Source organism: Miniopterus schreibersii (genome assembly GCF_964146895.1).
Source record: "Miniopterus schreibersii genome assembly, chromosome: 2".
Lineage (NCBI taxonomy): Eukaryota > Metazoa > Chordata > Mammalia > Chiroptera > Miniopteridae > Miniopterus > Miniopterus schreibersii.
In genome coordinates, this window is record NC_138102.1 from 102,003,744 (window position 1) to 102,023,776 (window position 20,033).

At 40.3% G+C, this 20,033-nt stretch overlaps 1 pseudogene across 1 annotated transcript; it reads right to left on the minus strand.

The window, feature by feature from the left end:
• Positions 1-15,755: 15,755 nt before the first annotated feature.
• LOC308552494 (protein SPO16 homolog pseudogene) lies at positions 15,756-19,248 on the minus strand (annotated as a pseudogene). Its single transcript has 2 exons — positions 18,917-19,248; positions 15,756-15,922 (listed from the first exon to the last, which is right to left on the minus strand). The product of its transcript is annotated as a protein SPO16 homolog pseudogene (transcript).
• Positions 19,249-20,033: the final 785 nt, after the last annotated feature.

A 20,033-nucleotide genomic window follows, 5' to 3' on the forward strand; every position in this document is an offset into this window, starting at 1 on the left:
AAAGCTAAAGGAGTTCATCACCACCAAACCAGTATTACAAAAAATGTTAAAGGGAATTCTTTAAGAAGGAAGAAAGAAAAGAGGAACATAGTATTAAGAGTAAAATGGCAATAGTCCTAGCCACTTTGGCTCAGTGGTTAGAGCATCAGCCCACAGACTGAAGGGTCCTGGGTTCAATTCCAGCCAAGGGCACGTACCTCGTTTATAGGCTTGATCCCCGGTCCCGGTTGGGTCTCTTTCAGGAGAGACATTGATGTGTCTCTCTCACATCGATGTTTCTGTCTCTCTCCCATTCCCTCCCTTCCACTCTCTCTGAAAAGCAATGGAAAAAAGATCCTTGGGTGAGGATTTAAAAAAAAAAAAAAAAAGAATAAAATGGCAATAAATACATACCTATCAGTAGTCACTTTAAATGTAAATGGCTTAAATGCTCCAATCAAATTATATACAGTAGCTGAATGGAAAAGGAAACAAGACCCATGTATATGCTGTCTACAAGAGACTCACCTCAGAACAAAAGGAACAAACACAGCCTGAAAGTTAAGGAATGGAAAAAGATATTTCATGCAAAAGGAAATGAAAAAAATTTAAAAGCTGGGGTAGCAATATTTATATCAGACAAAATAGACTTTAAAACAAAGCATACAATAAGAGACAAGGAAGGACATTACATAATGATAAAGGAATCAGCTAACAAGAGGATAGAACCATTGTAAACATTTATGTACCCAAAATGGGAGTATCTAAATATATAAAACAAATCTTGATGAACATAAAGGGAAAGATCAACAGTAATACAGTCATAGTAGAGGATTTTAACACCCCACTGACATCAATAGATCAATTTTCCAGACAGAAAACAAGGAAATAGTTGCCTTAAATGACGCACTGAACCAGAGGGATTAAATTGATATCTTCAGAACATATCATCCCAAAGCAACAGACTATACATTCTTTTCAAGTGTACATTGAACATTTTCTAAAATAGATCAGATGTTAGGACACAAAATATGTCTGAATGAATTTAAGAAGACTGAAATCATGTAAAGCATCTTCTCTGACCACAATGGCATGAAACTAAAATGAATTAAAAGAAAAAAAACTGAAAAATGCACAAGCACATGGAGGCTAAATAACATGTTACTAAACAACAAATGGATTAACAATGAGATCAAGAAAGAAATCAAAGTTGAGGGAGGCTTCCAGTCAAGATAGCAGCATAGGTAAATGTGGTACTTGTATCCTCCCACAACCACATCAAAATTACAACTAAACTACAGAACAACCATCAGAACTACCTCAAATCTGGCTGAACAGAAGTCCTACAACTAAGGATACATAGAAGAAGCCCATTCGAGACTGGTATAAGAGATGGAGACGTAGAATGGGCTGGTCCCACACCCATGTGTGGTGGATAAAAATTGAGAGGGATATCTTTTTTCTTTTTAAATCTTCACTTGAGAATATTTTTTCCATTGCTTTTTAGAGAGAGTGGAAAAGAAAGAGAGATAGAGAAACATCAATGTGAGAGAGACACATCGATTGGTTGCCTCCCACACAAGCTTTGACTGAGGCTGGGGATCGAACCTGCAACCCAGTTATGTGCCCTTGACCAGGAATCAAACCTGTGACCCTTCAGTGCGTAGGCCAGCACTCTAACCACTGAGCAACAATGGCCAGGACTGGGAAGGATATCTTGGCTGTGGAAGTGCCCCCTGAGTCCCACACCAAGACTCCCAGACTAGGGTTCAAGTGCCAGGAAGAGAAGTCCCCACAACTTTTGGCTGTAAAAACCAGAGAGGATTTTGGCCAAGTGAGACAGAGGGCTGCCAGTGTCTCAGGTGTTCTTTCTAAAGGGCCCATGCACAGACTTACTCAGACTCACTCCCTCTGAGATCCAAGGCAGGGGCGGCAGCTTGAAGGGCACCGGGGACATATGATGAGGAAATGAATTGTCTGGCATCGTGAGGGCTGGAGGGGTGGCTTTCTCCCAGACAGAAGTGCTGGCAGAGGTCATTGTTTCTTTGCTCAGTTCTTTCTTCACAGAGCCTGCAGGCAGGAGTCCTGCCTGAGTCTCCATCAAACTGACTGTCGCTGTTTGCTCTGCCCTGGTGATTCACTGAGACCCCCACCCCACTCAACTTGTGGCCCCACCTAAGCTTTTTCAAGAGGCTTTTCCAAACGAATGACCTGTCTTGGCTTATGCCTCAGACTTTCCTAAAATCTCCCCATAGCACCAAAGAGAATAACATACTTTAGAATAAATATAGCAAAAGCATAAGATTTCTACACTTAAACTACAAAATATTATAGAATGAAATTAAAGAAGACCTAAATAAATGGGAGGACATTTTATATGCTTAGATTGAAAGACTTAATATTGTTCGATAGCAAAAACAAAACCCCCAAACCAATAGTCTGCATATTCAATGCAAAAACTATTAAAATCTCTGTTGGCATCTTTGGGGGGGGTGTAGATATTGACAAGCTAAAACTCTTTTGGAAATGCAAGGGACCCAGAGTAGTCACAACAATTTTGAAAAAGAAGAATAAAGTTTGAGGCCCTACACTTCCTGATTTTAAAACTTAATGCAAAGTTCCAGTAATTAGGACATTGTGATACTGGCATAAGGATAGAATATAGATCAAAGGAGAATTAAGAAGCCCACCAATAAACTCTAACATTTATGGCCAATTGATTTTTGTCAAAGGTACCAAGAAAATTCAATGGAGAAATAGAAGTCTTCAAAAATGGTTCTGGGGCAGTTGGATATGCATGTACGCAGAAAAAACACACCAAACCAAACCAAAACAAAAAACAAACTCACACCATACCCAAAAATTAACTCAAAATGGATCACTGACTTAAATATAAGAGCTAAAATTTTAAATTTTAGTACAAAACAAGGTCTTTGCAGTCTTTGGTTAGGCAATGATTTCTTAGAAACAACACAGAAAGCACAGTAGAAAAGGAAGTATAATACATTAGACTTTTCAAAATTAAGTTTTGCTTTTCAAAAACACTTTCCAGAAAGTGAAAAAAACCCTGCAGAATAGGAGAAATATTTGCAAATCTTGTATTCAATAAGGAACTTATATCTAGATTATAAAGAACTCTTAACTATTCAAAGAGACCAAATTTATTTCAAGGGCAAATGGTTTGAATATATATTTCTAAAAAGTGACATACAAATGATCAATAAGCATATGAAAAGATGTTTATTTATTTATTTATTTATTTATTTATTTATTTATTTATTTATTTATTTTTGTTAATCCTCACCTGAAGATATTTTTTCTATTTAATTTTAGAGAGTGGAAGGGAAGGAGGGAGGAAAGAGAGAGAGAGAGAGAAACATTGATGTGAAAGAGACACATTGATTGGCTACCTCCCGAAAGTGTCCTGACCTGGGCTGGGATCCAACCTGCAATCCAGGTATGTGCCCTTGACTAGAAATTGAACCCATGACTGGGCCGATGCTCCAACCACTGAGCCACACTGGTCAGGGCAAAAGTTGTTTCATATTAGTAGTAACTAAGGAAATGCAAATCAAAACCACAATGGGATATTGCTTTACATGTGCTCTAGTGGCTGTAATAAAAAAGACAGATATTAACAAGAGTTGGCAAGGATATGAAGAAAATGGAACCCTTATACACTGCTGATGAGAATATAAAATAGCACAGCCAGTTTGGAAAATAGTTTAGCAGTTCCTCGAAAGTTTCAATATAAAATAACCATATGACCCATCAATTCTATCCCTAAGTATTTATCAAGGAAAAATAAAATCACATGTTCACACAAATATTTTGATGTTGAATATTCAGAATAGCAATACTCAAAGTAGCCAAAAAGTGGAAACCACTCAAATGTCCATCAACTGGTGAATGGATAAACAAAATGCATATCCATATAATAGAATACTATTTGATAGGGAAAATGAGTGAAATATTGATACATGCTGCAATATGAATGAACTTCAAAAACATTATGCTCAGTGAAAGAAGCTAGACACACACAAAAAACCCACATATTGTATGATTCTATTTATATGAAATATCCAGAACAGGCAAACCTATAGAGATAGGAAGTAGATTAGTGGTTGCCTAAAACTGAGGGGAGAGGGAGAAGAGAATTGATGACTATTGAGCAAAAGGTTTATTTTGGGGATGATGAAAAGGGTAAACAATTAGATTGTACTGATGGCTGCACAGCTCTGTGAATATAGTAAAGACCACTGACATGGGTTAATTTTGTAGAATGTAAATTGTATCTCAATAAAGTTATTTAAAACAAACACTGGCTCTTGTCCAGGAAAGCCTTTGCCCTGAGAGACTGTGAGACATAATACTGAGGCACAATATAACCACTGAGACCATGGAGACTGACCGAATCTTATGACAGCAGGGGAATGGATTTCAACATTGCCTTTTCCCCCTCAAATACTTTAATTAATTCTTATGACAAGCTTAGAGAAGGGTTTATAGAATTTTTAGCAGTACCTACCTTATCCACAGTTTTTTTCTTTTTCCCTTTTCCTTTTTTTTCTTTTTTGTTTCCTATTTTCTTATCCACATTTCAAAGGGAAAAAATTCTATTTTAGAATTTTAAGTGGGTAGCATTTTATTTTAGTGATCAAAGAATTGTGTCTTTAGCCTATCTAAAAAATTTAAGGTGTTTTCAAGGTCTGCCTATGTTGCAACAGGAGTAAGAATTTCAGTTCTTTTTATGGTTGAAATTCCATTGTATAGATATACTTTTGTTTATCCACTCATGAGTTGATGCACGTTTGGGTTGTTTCCACCTCTGGGCTATTATGAATAATGCTGCAATGAACATTGTCATACAAGTATCTGTTCAAGTTCCTGTTTCTAGTTCTTTTGGGAATTCCACCTTGGCGTGGAATTGCTGGGGCACTTGTTAATTCTTTAAGTTTTTGAGGAACCACCAAACTGTTTTCCACAGGAGCTTCATCATTTTACATTCTCACCAGCAATGTACAAGTATTCCAATTTTTTATATCCTTGCCAACTATTGTGTTTCCCATTTTGGCTTGCATTTTCCCAAAAACTAATGATGTTGAGGATCTTTTCATATGTTTATTGGCCATTAGTATATCTTATTTGGAGAAATATCTATTCAAGTCTTTTGCTTATTTTAAACTTGGGTTGTCTTTTGTTGTTGCATGGTAAGGGTTTTTATATACCCTGGATACTAGATCTTCATCACGTATATGATTTAGAAATATTTCCTACCATTCTATTGGATTGTCTTTTCACTTTCTTTTTTTTTAAAAATATATCTTTATTGATTTCATAGAGAGGAAGGGAGAGGGAGAGAGAGAGACAGAAGCATCAATGATGAGAGAGTCATTGATCGAGCCCGCAACCCGGGCATGTGCCCTGACCGGGAATCGAACTCTGATCGCCTGGATCCTAGGTCGATGCTCAACCGCTGAGCCACGCCCGGCCGGGCTCTTTTCACTTTCTTAATAGTATCCTTAGATGTAAAAAAATATTAATTTGGATGAAGTTCAATTTATCTGTTTTTTCTTTTGTCGCTTGTGCCTTTTGTTTCATATCTAAGAAACCATTGCCAAATCCAAGGTCATGAAGATTTACCTCTGTTTTCTAAGAGTTTTATAGTTTTAGCTATACGTAGGGCATTTAGAACTTTGATATATTTAGGGATAATTTTTGTATATGGTATGAGGTAAGGGTCCAACTTCATTATTTTACACATGCATATCCAATTTTCCCAGCACTATTTGTTGAAAAGATGATCCTTTTCTTACTAAATGATTTTGTCATCCCTTTACGCATTCAGTTGACTATAAATATATGAGTTTAGTTTTGGACTATCAGTTCTTTCTCATTGATCTATATATTTACCCTTACACCAGTATCACACTGTTTTGATCACTGTGGCTTTGTAGTAAGTTAAAATAGGAAGATGTGAATCCTCCAACTTTGGTCTTGTTTTTTCAAGATTTCTTTGGTTATTTAGAGTCCCTTGGAATTCTACATAAATTTTAGGATCATCTTGTTTATTTCTGGGGGTAAAAAGCAGTTGGAATTTTACATAGATTGCACTGAATCTGTTTATCACTTGGGAGGTTATTGCCATTACCAATATTCCAATCTATGAACACATCTTTCTAGACATCTTTCTATTTATTTAGGTCTTCTTTTATTTATTTCAACAATGTTTTGTAGTTTTGTAGTGTACAAGTCTTGAACTTTCTTGGTGAAATTTATTCCTAAGTATTTTATTCTTTTTGATGGTTTTATAAGTGGAATTGTTTCCTTACTTTTCAGATGGTTCATTGTTAGTGCATAGAAATATATCTAATTTTTTGTATGTTGACATTGTATCCTGTAACTTTTCTGAAGTAATTTATTAGCTCTAAACTTTCCTTGTGGATTCTTTAGGAGATAAAATATAAAAGATTATATCATCTATGAGTACTTTTACTTGCTCTTTTTCAATTTGGATGCCTTGTTTTTCTTCCTTATTGCTCTGGCTAGGACCTCTAGTACAATGTTGACAAGAAGGCAGTGAAAATGGGCATTTTTGTCTTGTTCCTGATCATATGGGGAAACCTTTCAGACTTTCACCATTAAGTATGTTAGCTATGGGTTTTCAAACATGCCCTTTAACATATTGAGGAAGTTGTCTTCTATTCCTAGTTTGTTGAGTACTTTTGTCATGAAAGGGTGTTGAATTGTGTTAAATGCTTTTTTCTGAATCAACTGAGATAATCGTGGGTTCCCCGCCCCCTTTTCATTATATTAATGTGCTCTGTTTTATTGATTGATTTTCAAATGTTGGACCACTTGCAATCCTGGGGAAAATCCAGGGTTATGTTTGCTATTATTTTGAGGATTTTTGTGTCTATATTCATAAAACATACTGGTTTGTAGTTTCGTTTCCTTGTAATATTTTTGTCTGGCTTTGGTATTAGAGTAATGCTGGCCTCATGAAAGGGTTCAGAAGTGTTCTCTTTTGTACTATTTTTTTGGAAGACTTTAAGAAAGATTGGTGTCAATTTTTCTTTAAATATTTGGTACAATTCACCAGTGAAACCATCTGTTCCTGGCCTTTTCTTTGCAATTAAAAAAAAAAAAAAGTTTTTATTGATTTTTAGAGAGAGAGGAAGGGAGAGGGATAGAGAGAGAAACATTGATGATGAGAGAGAAACATCATCGATTGGCTACCTCCTGCACACCCCCTACTGAGGATTGAGCCCACAACCTGGGCATGTGCCCTGACCAGGAATCAAACAGTGACCTCTTGCTTCCTAGATCAACACTCAGCCACTGAGCAACACCAGCTGGGCTTGGAAATTTTTGAACACTAATTGAATATCTTCACTTGTTACAGACTTTTAAAGATTTTCTTTTTCTCCTTGAATCAGTTTTGGTACTTTGGGCATTTCAAGGAATTTGTGCATTTCTTGTAGGTTCTCTACTTTGTTGGATTTTAATTTTTCATAGTATTTTTTTTTTTAAAAAGTCTATTGCCCGGCCGGGCGTGGCTCAGTGGTTGAGCTTCGACCTGGGATCCAGGTGATCAGGGTTCGATTCCCGGTCAGGGCACATGCCTGGGTTGTGGGCTCTATCAATGACTCTCTCATCATTGATGTTTCTATCTCTCTCTCTCCCTCTCCTTTCCTCTCTCTGAAATCAATAAAGATATATATATTTAAAAAAAAAGATGGTTTTTTAAAAAAAGTCTATTGATTGGAGAGAGAGAGAGAGAGAGAAAGAGAAACATCAATGATGAGGGAGTCTTTGATTGGCTGTCTCCTGAATGTCCCCCACTGGGGATTGAGCCTGCAACCCGGGCATGTGCCCTGACTGGGAATCAAACCAGGATCTCCTGGATCATAGATTGACGCTCAACCTCTGAGCGACGCCAGCCGGGCTATAGTATTTTTTTTTTAAGTGTTACTTTTCATTTCTGTAATGTTAGTAGTAATGCCCCCACTTTTAGTTCTGATTTTAGTATTTTGAACCTACTTTGTTTTTCTTTTCCTTAATTTTGTTGACTTTTCAAAGAACCAACGTTTGGTTTCCTTGATTTTTTAAAATTGTTTTTCTGTTCTCAATTTTGTTTATCTCCACTCTAATCATTATTATTTCCTTCCTTCCTCTAACTTTGGATTTAGTTTGCTCTTATCTAGTTTGTTAAGGTGTACAGTTATTGATTTGAGATCTTTTTTCTTTCTTAATGTAGTCATTTAGAGCTGTAAGTTTTCTTCTGTGCACTGGTTAGCTGCATCCCATAGATTTTGGTGTGTTGTGTTTTCACTGTCATTCATCTCAAATATTTTCTAATTTATCTTGTGATTTCTTCATTGACCTAATTGTTGTTTAAGAATGTGTTGTTTAGCCCTGACTGGGTGGCTCAGTTTGGTTGGAGCATCATGTTGTGTACCAAAGGGTTGTGGATTCGATTCCCAGTCAGGGAGCATGCCTGGGTCGAGGATTCCATCCTCTGTCGGGATGGGCACAGGTGCAGATGTTTCTCTCTCTCCTCTCTCTCTCTCTTTCTTTCCTTTCTCTAAAATCAATAGACATATCCTCAGGTGAAAAAAATTTTTTTTAAATTTATCTTTATTGTTGAAAGTATTACAGGTGTACCATTTTCCCCCCAATTGACCCCCTCCTCCTCACTCCCACCCCCTCCCCAGGCCTTCACTCCATTATTGACTGTGTCCATGGGTTATGCATATATGCCTATAACTTCTTTGGTATATCTCTTCCCACCCTCCACCCCCCTTCCCTCTTTCCTCTGAAAAATGATCATCTGTTACATGTATCAATGTCTCTGGATCTATTTAGTTCATCAGATTCTTTTGTTCATTAGCTTCTTAAAGGAGACCCTTCAACATTTCCTGTAGTGGTAGTCTGGTGGTAATCAACTCCTTTAGCTATTTCTTATCTGTGAAGCTCTTTATCTGACCTTCAGTTCTAAAGGATAGCTTTGCTGGGTAGAGCAATCTTAGTTAGAGTTTCTTATTTTTCATCACTTTGAATATTTCTTGCCACTCCCTTCTGGCCTGCAAAGTTTCTGTTGAGAAATCAGCTGACAGTTGTATGGGTGCTCCCTTGTAAGTAACTAACTGCTTTTCTCTTGCTGCTTTTAAGATTCTCTCTTTGTCTTTAACCTTTGGCATTTTAATTATGATGTGTCTTGCTGTGGGCCTCTTTGGATTCCTCTTGTTTGGGACCCTCTGTGCTTCCTGGACTTGTAAGTCTATTTCTTTCCTGAGGTAGGGGAAGTTTTCTATAATTATTTTTTCAAATAGGTTTTCAATTTTTACTCTCTTTCCTCTCCTTCTGGCACCCCAATAATACAAATGTTGGGCCGCTCGAAGTTGTCCCAGAGGCTCCTTATGCTATCTTCATATTTCTGGATTCTTTTTTCTTTTTGCTCTTCTGGTTGGGTGTTTTTTGTTTCCTCATGTTCCAAATTGCTGATTTGATTCTCAGTGTCCTCTACTCTACTGTTGATTCCCTGTAAATTATTCTTCATTTCAGTTCGTGTAGCCTTCATTTCAAATTGTATTTTACTATGTCATCGATTTTCTTAGTCATTTTTGTAAAACTCTTACTAATATGGCTAAACATCCTTATAAACAAAATTCTGAACTCTGTATCTGTTAGCTTGCTTGGATCTATTTCATTTAGTTCCTCTTCTAGAGATTTCTTCTGTTATTTCCTTTGTGACATGTTTCTTTGCCTCCACATTTTGGCTGCTTCCAGGTGTTTGTTTCTGTGTATTAGGTAGAGCTGCTATGTCTCCTGGAATTTGTAGAGTGGCTTTGTATAGTAGGTGTCCTGTAGGGTCCATTGGCTCAGCCTCCCCAGTCACCAGAGCTGGGCCTTCTAGGTGCTCCCCTGTGTGGACTGTGTGCTCTGACCTGTTGTAATTGAGCCTTGGTTGCTGTTGGCATCACGGGGAGGAATTGACCCCCAGGCCAATTGGCTTTGAGGACCAGCTGCAACTACAGCCAAAGAGCTGCTGTGCTGGAGACACCTCTATGGAGCAGGATTTACTTCAGTGGAGCTTTGGTGTTCACCAAGTGTGCTCCTACAGTGTGTCACTCAAGGATGTGGAAGGGTTGTAATCCAGTGTGGTTGAGTCTGACCACCAGGTGCACTGTCTCTGGGGCCTCCCGGGAGGTACAAAGTCAGCCTCTGCCAGTGCCTTGCCCAGGGCCACCCACCATGAGCTACACAGCAATCCGTAGTTGGCTGCTACTTGTGCTGGGCTTGGCATTGTTCAGGAGAGGCCCAGCTATGAACCAATGCAGGCTGCCACTAGTATCAAGCCTTGGGCCACTTATCAAGATGTATGGGGCACACTGTTGCTTGTTTGAGAGATTTTAGGAAAGTCCTAAGTGTAAGGCTGGAGAGTCCACTTGCCCAGAAAAGCCACTGGAAATGGCTTGGTTGAGCCTACATGTAGGGAGGGGCGGGGTTTTCGGGAATCACGGGGCGGGGCCAAAGGTGTGAGTCAGGTGCTGGCGATTCAAATATGGCGCCTGCCTGCCCACTGTGTGCAGGGAGGGCTCGCCAAAGGAGCAATGGCCTCTGCCAGCTCTTCTGTCTGGGAGGAAGCTGCCCCTCCACCTCTTGCCCCAATTTCAGGCAGGTTAGTTTCTCCTCGAATGTCCCAGGTTCCTTTCAAGCTGCAGCCCAGTCCTGGGGCCCAGAGGGAACACATCTGAGTGAGTCCGTGCGCCGGCCCTTTAAGAGGAGCTGCTGGGGCTCCTGCACCCTCCGCGACCCTCAGGACAGTCCCTGCTGGTTTCACAGCCCGAAGTTGTGGGGACGTCTCTTCCCAGCCCTGGAGCCCTGTGCTGGGGGCCTGATGTGGGGCTGGGACCCCTCACTCCTCCAGGAAACCTCCACCCCGAGATTCCCTCCCGGGTTTAAACAGCAGCACCAGGTATGGGCCGGCGGCCAAGTCTCCAGGATTCAGCCCTGATCCACCTGCATCTCCGCCCCTCCTCGGTGCGTCTTCAGGTCCCTGGTTGTGGGGCTTCTGTTCATCCAGATTTCAGGAGGCTCTGAGTGATGGTGGTTCTGTATTTTAGTTGTAATTTTGATGTGGTTGCGGGAGGCGGTGGGTACAATTGTTACCTACACCACCATCTTGTTTCCTCTCCGAGGTGAAGACTTTTTAAAAAAGAATGTGCTGTTAGTTTTCATATATTTTTTAATTCTTCAGATTTTCTTCTGTTACTGATTTCTAGTTTCATTCCATTATCACCAGATAAGGAGATACTTATCTATGGTCTGATGTCAACCTTTTTCAATTGATTAAGACTTGCTTTGTGGTTGAATATATAGTCTATTCTGGACAGTGTTCCATGTGCTCTTAAGAAGAATGTGTATTCTGCTGTTTTTGGATGGAGTGTTCTGCATATGTCAGTTAGTTCTAGTTGGTTTATAGTGTTGTTCAAGTCCTCTATTTCCTTGGTGATCTTTTGTCTAGTTGGTCTATCCATTATTGAAAATGGTGGATTGAAATCTCTAACTATAATTGCAGCATTGTCTATTTCTCCATTTAATTGTCTGTTATTGCTTCATATATTTTGGAGCTCTTTTTTTTAAATCTTAAAAAATTTTTTAAAAAAGTCTTTATTGATTTCAGAGAGAGGAAGGGAGAGGGAGAGAGAGACAGAAACATTAATGATGAGAGAGAGTCATTGATCAGCTGCCTACTGCACGCCCCCTGCTGGGGACCAAGCCCACAACCCGGGCATGTGCCCTCTGGATCATAGGTCGATCGATGCTCAGCTCTTTCATTAGATTTTTTATTAGGTGCTACATATATTTTGGAATTATTTTATTAGGTTTTATATTTGGAGCTCCTTGTATATTTCGAAGTTCTTTTATTTGTAGCCCTTTTATTAGATATAGTTATTATAGCTTCCTGATCGTTTGATCCTTTTATCAATAATGTATATAATGTCTTTCTTTGTCTCTTGTAACAATATTTTTCTTAAAGTCTATTTTATCTAATATTAGTATAGCTACCCAGATATCTTTTATTAATTACAATAGAATCTTTTTCCAACTTTTCACTTTCAACTTATTTGTGTCTTTGGCTTGTAATTGTTGTCGTCTTAAAATTCAGGATCATTAAGTGGTGTTTTGTGTTATTTGACTAATAGGAGTAGCTAAAGTTGTATTAATAGAAATTCCTTTTTCTTTTTCTTTTTAAGGAGAATTTTTATTACTTTTATGTACAGAAAACTCAACAGTGCAGACATAGCCCATCTTAGTGGCCAGTTCTTTAGTCTTGGCCTTTTCCGGCTCGGCAACGCGAGCCACTGACTTTGGACCCAGGACGCTGCCCCTCCAGGGCCATAGATCTCATCACACCTGCCCTTGTGATTGGTGGGGTGGCTCCCACCAGCTCAGCCAGAGATCCTGTCTTCCGAGTTAACCTGTGTGAAGTCAATGGTGGGGCCAGTCTTCAAGTGGCCTGGATGCCCAGCCTGGCCTCCCCCTTGATAATGCAGCAGGGAACCCCCTCCTACGGCACAGGGCAGCAGGAGGACAACCGGCTCGCTGGGACCCACACCGTGCACAGCCACCACCAGCGTGGTGACATGTTAACCCAGCTCGAAGCACAGGCGGCCTCTTGGTGAAGGCTTCCCCTTGCCCCCAGCTTTTGTCTCAGCCAGGGCCAGCTATCTCTGCTGCTGCTCTGGCTTTCTCTCTGGTCTGCCCTGGGGCCCAGTGCGAGCAGCTGAGTGGCTGTGTGGGGTCCAAGGCCCGGGGGAACTGGGCAATGGCAGGAGGCACTTTCAGAGGCCTACAGAGAATAACCCTTTGCCTCTGTGGCCAAATGTAGCGAGAACATTTGACAAAGCGGGTAAGGTCCCTTTGGGGCTGGATGTCCTGTCCATTGCCAAAATTCTTGGGCCTTTTCTCAAATGGGATTTACCACCTCCCTGGCCTCCTGTTTCTTCACGACATCAGGGCCTGGGACACCCTCTTCCCTTTAGCCTTCTTTCCTTCCCTAGTCTTGGGCTGTGGGAGGCAAAAAAGTCCTTTTAATGGTTATAAAAAATGCAGTCACATAATATGGAGGCTAGAAAGTATACTTTCGGGGATGGGGGGTGGCTTTATTAAGCCCTTAGGGTTATCATTTCCTTTTATGTTCAAAAGTATTTTACTGCCCTTATATCTGTGAGAACTGGGAACTGAGAGACTGATTTACTCTGGAAGGCTGGACTGAAGTAACTATGACTGTGTGGGTCCCCGTGTTTCTACCGTCCCTGGCCTGCAAGGAAATGACAAACTCAAAATATGTGTAAGAGGAGGGCTTCATAAACTACAGAGCATGCCCAGGCAAGTTTTGCTGGGAGGAGTTTGTGGGTATCATTTCCACATGTAAATCAGCCCTGAAGAGTGGGCTTATGATACCTAATCCAGAAGGATTAAACACTAAAATGCATAAAGGTAAGAACTTTAAGCATTTAGAAATAGGAGACTATCTTTTTAAAGTCTGCATAAGGAAGGACTTAACCAAGACACAGCTCTAAGTGGAAATACTGATACATCTGACAAAGTCATAACTCAGAACTTCTGTTTATCAAGAGACACCAACAAGAAAATGCAGAAACATTCTACAAACAGAGAAATATTTGCAACACATACAGCTGACAAAGAAAGTAGTATTCAGATTATGCCTATAAAAAAAAAAAAGGCAGAAAAAAACAAGACAGCCAATGGAAAACCTGCCCGAACACATGAAAACAGATATTTCACAGGAAGAAGAAACATAATTGGTGAATAAACATGAAAAATTGCTCAACTTCATTAGTAATATAGAAAGTGCAAGTTAGGGCAATAATGAAATACCACATAAAACCCATTAAATTGGCTAAAATTAAGTTCTATAATCACAAGTCTCACAGATCAATAGAAACTCTTACTGCTGATGGGATGATAAAATATACAGTGGGACCTCGGTTTTTGAATGTGATCCATTCAGGAAGACCATTCCAGTTCTGAAACGTTCGAAAACCAAGGGATCCACAGCCGACAGTGAGGCCTCAGGATCTTGTCCTCAGCAGAAGCCGTGTGGCAAGTTCGACTTCTGAGGCGTGTTTGGAAACTGAAGCATTTACTGCCGGGTTTATGGCATTCGTAAACCGAAATGTACATCAACAAAGACATTCGAAAACCAAGGTACCACTGTGTAATCACTTTAGATTCAATTTGTAATATCTTAATAGCTGAACATTCACATATCTTATAACCCAGCAATTCCACTGGAATGTACCCTTACAACAACTTGCACCTGTGCATAAGAAGGCATCCATAAGGACATTCATAGCAAGATTGAAACTTCAGCCTGGCCAGGCATGGCTCAGCAATTGAGCATCGACCTGGGATCCAGGAGATTGGGGTTCAATTCCTGGTCAGGGCACATGCCCGGGTTGCGGGCTAGGCAGCCAATCAATGACTCTCTCATCATTGATGTTTCTATCTCTCTCTCTCCCCCTCCTTTCCTCTCTCTGAAATCAATAAAGATATGTTTTTTAAAAAATTGAAACTTCATGTTTCTACCATCTTTTCTGAAAGCATTGGATAGATGTGTCAACTGGCTGACACATCTGGCTGTTGGTGCCAATTCAATGCCAACAGGAATTTCCAATGAAGAAAAATTTATTCAATGCAGACAGCTCAATTGTGATTCAGCACAACTGTGAAACAGCATGGCTCAGTAGTGTTACAGCTCAATTATGAGGCAGCGTGTGATGGGACAGCATGACTGTGAGGTGGCCCTGGGGCAAGGCAGCCCTGGGGCAAGGTCCCTCTCGGGTTAAATAGCTCTGCTCTGCTCTGGTCCACGCCCCCTGCTCTGCTCTGCTTCAGTCTGCTCTACTCTGGTCCAATGAGACATCTTTGGTGTTTCCTATCCAGCTGGGGAAATGCAGTCTTCGTTGTTCAGTGGAAAAGGAAAGTGCACTCTCTGAGCCAGAGTGGAGCTGACTTATAGAGAGAGAAGTCCCTGCTCCTGGTCCCTGATTGGGCCTTCTTCATTGCAAATGAGGACTTCAAATCCCACAGTTTGGTCCAAAAAGCACTGTCATGATTGGTAGGAATGGAGCCGATCTACTTGGTCAGTGAAGATATTAATGATGATAGATACATAGTTCCAATTGGATGGGGAGAATCTCAGCCCTGCTGGTTGAATATGATTCCAGGAACTCCTTTATGAGTGTTGGCTCAGATGGCAGGAACACGGTGCAGGCTGCAGGCAGTTCAGTGCAGGCTTCTCCCTGAAGTGTAGCTTGCACAAGAGGCCCCTGTTTATAAATGGCTGCTAGGCTCTGTTTTTATTGATTTATTTTTTAAATAGTGTATAGTTTATTTATTTACTTATTTATTTATCTTTACCCAAGGATATGTTTATTGATATTAGAGAAAGGAAAGGAGAGAGAGAGGGAATGAGAAACATCAATGTGAGAAACATATATTGGCTGCCTCCTGTGTGTACCCAATAGCCCACACCTGGGTATGTGCCCAGGCCCAGAATTGAATCCCCGAACTTTCAGTGTATGGGATGGTGCTCCAACTAACTGAGCCACACCAGCCAGAGCTATATTTTATTATTTTAAATTTTAAAAATCTTTAAAGTAAATATATATTTGAACATTGTAATTCAACTGGCCTAATTATTTTAATATCCTTCCAAAAGAACATTTATAACTGATACTCTAATTTGGGTTCAATGAATCACTCAGTTTTATCTTTTGAAGTGTTTTCCAAATAGCACGTTGCTCAATGATGGCAGTTTTAGTTGTCATCATTCTGTAGCAGATGCTATCTATGTGTAGTTTGGAGGTGATTTTAGCTATAGTGCTCATAAGGTTAATAGCATTTACTGAGATTAAAGATGGCAGCGGACTGAGTGGGAACTACACAGATACTTTTCTGAGACCAAACTGGAATTACAACTAAAATATAGAAAAACCATCCTGAATAATCAACTGCAACTGAAGACAAGCTGGAGAGCACCCTCACAACCAAGGAGGAAAAGTGGGGACTGCATAGAGACTGGTAGGAAGTGTGGAGGCACAAGAGGGCTGGCTGGGCTCCCACAGGCAGCAGCTGAAGGTCTAGAGGGATATCTCAGCTGTGGGGGGTTCCCACTGAGGACTCTGGGGCCTAAACTCCAGGCTGGGCTTCCCAGCCACGAGCACCAGAACTGAGAAAGGTGCCCACATAACATCTGGCTGTGAAAAGCAGCTGGGTTTCTGTCTGCAAGGGAGAGGCAGCTGGAATTGCAGGCACCCTCTTAAAGGGCCAATGTACAAAGTTTCATGTGCAGCTACTCACCTTGGGCTTCAGCAGAGGGAGGGCACAGTGGACTGGAGCTGTGTGAGGAGAACCTAGGGTTGCAGGCTCTGGAGATTGAGATCAGAAGGCACTCATCTGTATTCCTGTGCCTAGTGATTCCCCTATACTTTAGAGGTCATCTTTCTCAGGCAGACGATTTGCTGCTTTTGCCTGGGGGCGGGGGGGGGGGGAGCAATTGCCCCAACCTGCTGGAAAACCTCTCACCATACCCGGAGGAGTTTCTACAGCCTGAGGCTCATTAAGAGACTGATAACAACCAGCTGCCCCACCCCTGTGGAGTTTCTTCAGTCTGAGGGACATTAAGAGATTGAGATTAATCAGCCTACAGCCTGAGGCACACCTCAGAGTGCTTTGAGTCTTTGCCTGATCTGCTTCTGGACCAGGGCCTTGGAAAAGCAGACTTTGGTGTTCTTCTGGGTCCTGTTCAACCACACCCAGCTCCAGCAGAGGAGACTTCAAGCTGAGGGTTGTTGATAGCAAAAACCAGGGTACTCAGAGCTTGTCACAAACTGCCTCTGACATTGGCTTGCACCAGAGACCATCCAAAAAGACTGAGAGTCCTAGCAGATCTATATAATATATAGAAACAAACCCAAACAGGCAGCCAGAATGGGGAGACAAAAAAACAAGCCCCAAATGAAAGAATAAGAGAAGTCTCCAGAAAAAGAGCTAAATGAAATGGAGATAAGCAATCTATCAGATATAGAGTTCAGAATACTGATTGTAAGGATGCTCAACAGCATGAAAAAAGATATGGAAACTAAGAAGGAAATGAAGAATGACATAGCAGAAATAAAGAATATGTTGGAAGGAATAAACAGCAGATTAGAGGAAGCTGAGGATCGGATAATTGAATTAGAAGACAGGGTAGAAAAAATCATTCAATCAGAGATCCAAAAAGAAAAAACAATTAAAAAACAGAAGGACAGTCCAAGGGAGCTGTGGGACAATATGAAACATAACAATATTCACATTATAGGGGTGCCAGAAGAGGTCGAAAGTAATCAAGGGTTAGAGAACCTGTTTGAAGAAATAATGGCAGAAAACTTCCCTAACCTGGTCAAGGAAAAAGTCACACAAGTTCAGGAGGTACAGAGAGTCCCAAGCAAGAAGAACCCAAAAAGGCCCACTCCCAGACACATCATAATTAAAATGCCAAGAATTCAAGACAAAGAGAGAATCTTAAAGGCAGCTAGAGAAAAGTGATCTGTTACCTACAAAGAAGCTCCCATGGGGCTGTCAGCTGACTTCTCATCATAAACTCTACAGGCCAGAAGGGAATGGCATGAAGCATTCAAGATAATGCAAAACAAGGATCTGAAACCAAGACTACTCTATCCAGCAAGACTGTCATTCAAGATAGATGGTGAAATAAAGAGCTTCCCAGACAAAAAAAGGCTAAAGGAGTATATCACCACCAAACCAGCACTGCAGGAAATGTTAAAGGAACTGCTGTAATAAAAAGTAGAAATTGAGAGAAAGAAAAACATAGGCATAAAGAATTAAAATGGCAATAGATAAGTATCTAGCAATAATAACCTTAAATGTAAATGGATTAAAAGCTCTAATAAAAAGACATAGGGTGGCTGAATGGATAAGAAAACATGACCCAAATATATGCTGTCTACAAGAGACCCACCTCAGAACAAAAGACTCACACAGGATGAGAGTGAAGGGATGGAAAAAAATTTCCATGGAAATGAAAAAGAAAAAAAAAGCTGGGGTAGCAATACTCATATCGGACAAAGTAGACTTTAAAATGAAGACCATAACTAGAGAACAGAAAGGTCACTACAAAATACTAAAAGGGTTGATCCAGCAAGAGGATATAACCCTGATAAACATATATGCACCCAATATAGGAGCACCTAAATTTATAAAAAGAACTTCTAGAGGACTTTAAGGGAGAGATCGACAGCAAGACAGTCATACTAGGGGACTTTAACACCCCACGGATAAGGAAACAGTGACCCTAAATGTTTCCACTAGATCAGATAGAATTAATTGACATTTACAGAACATTCCACCCCAAAGCTGCAGAATATACATTCTTCTCAAGTGCACATCAGTAGATGAGTGGATAAAAAAGCTGTGGCACATTTACACCGTAGAATACTATGCAGCTGTAAAAAAGAAGGATCACTTATCCTTTGGGACAGCTTAGAGGGAACTGAACAGTATTATGCTTAGGGAAATAAGCCAGTCAGAGAAAGACAAGTACCATATGATTTCACTTATATGTGGAATGTAATAAACAAACTGAAGAACAAAATAGATCCAGAGACATAGAAGCATGGAACAGACTGAGGGATCTCAGAGGGAGGGTGGAGATGGGGGAGTGGATGGGGAGAGATTAGTCAAAGAACTTATATGTCTATAAGCATAACCCATGGACACAGACATTGGTATGGGGAAGGCCTGGGAGTGGGGTGGATGTGGGGAGGAGGGGATCAATGGGGAAAAAAGGGAGCATCTGTAATACTTCCAACAATAAAGAAAATTTTAAAAAAGCATTTACTATGTTGCATACTGGAAGTATCCATAGGTTACTACCCAGGAATCTCTGCTGAATCCAGAACATCAGTTTCCCTTCCTCAGGCCCATGGAGGGCAGCAGAAAGAACCAAAAAACTATTTTGGTAAACGTTAATAAACTTCTCAGTTTTGGCTAGAAATATTTCTTTGACTGACATAAAACATTCTTTAGTATCTATCAATAAAAATGCAACTTCAGTAAGAGAAAATATAATTGATTCATTTTCCACTGAATCTGAATACAGAACCTGTGGCTTCGATTTTCTAGGGTAGTTGCAATTTTACAGCTCTTAAGAGATGAGCTAATAATGGTGGTTTATTTTATTTTTTTCCAGAATTTTCAGCGATCTGTCTGTCTTGTGATCAACCAGCTTCTGAAGGTGACACAATCTGATCAGCAGGTCCTGGGTGCCAGCTCAGCAGCTTTCAAGCTTCTAGAACCTTTCGTTAGCAACAAAAAGCATTGCTCTAGGCTGTTTTTAAATTTAAGCGCAGGTAATCACCAGGAGACCTTCTTGGTAGTAATCTTCTTTCTCAGAAGTCTACATCTCTGGCTCATGGCTGAAGTTAGCTCAAATTTTAGTTTTGTGCATAATTCCTCATAAAAGTACTTAAATGAACACAGAAGATTTTTATAAAACTACTCATTCTTTTTTCTTTTAAATATTGGATAATTTTTTAAAAAATATATCTTTATTGATTTCAGAGAGAGGAAAGGAGAGGGAGAGAGAGAGATAGAAACATCAATGATGAGAGAGTCATTGATCGAGCCCGCAACCCGGGCATGTGCCCTGACCGGGAATCGAACCCCGATCTCCTGGATCCCAGGTCGACGCTCAACTGCTGAGCCACGCCCGGCTGGGCAATATTGGATAACTTTAACATATCATCTGACTGGCAAGTCACCTCTAATAAAATATAAACTGAAAATAGATTTTTTTCTTCCTTGTCTAGACTACTTAATTTTGCTCTTCTTTGCTTTCATCTAGTTCCAAAAGAAGCAGCCTGGTGTGAGATTTGTGGGAAGGATCATTTTCAGAGTTTAATTTCATTATGTAGAAACCCAGTGAAAAAAATCCAGCAGGAAGAATGTAGATGTTT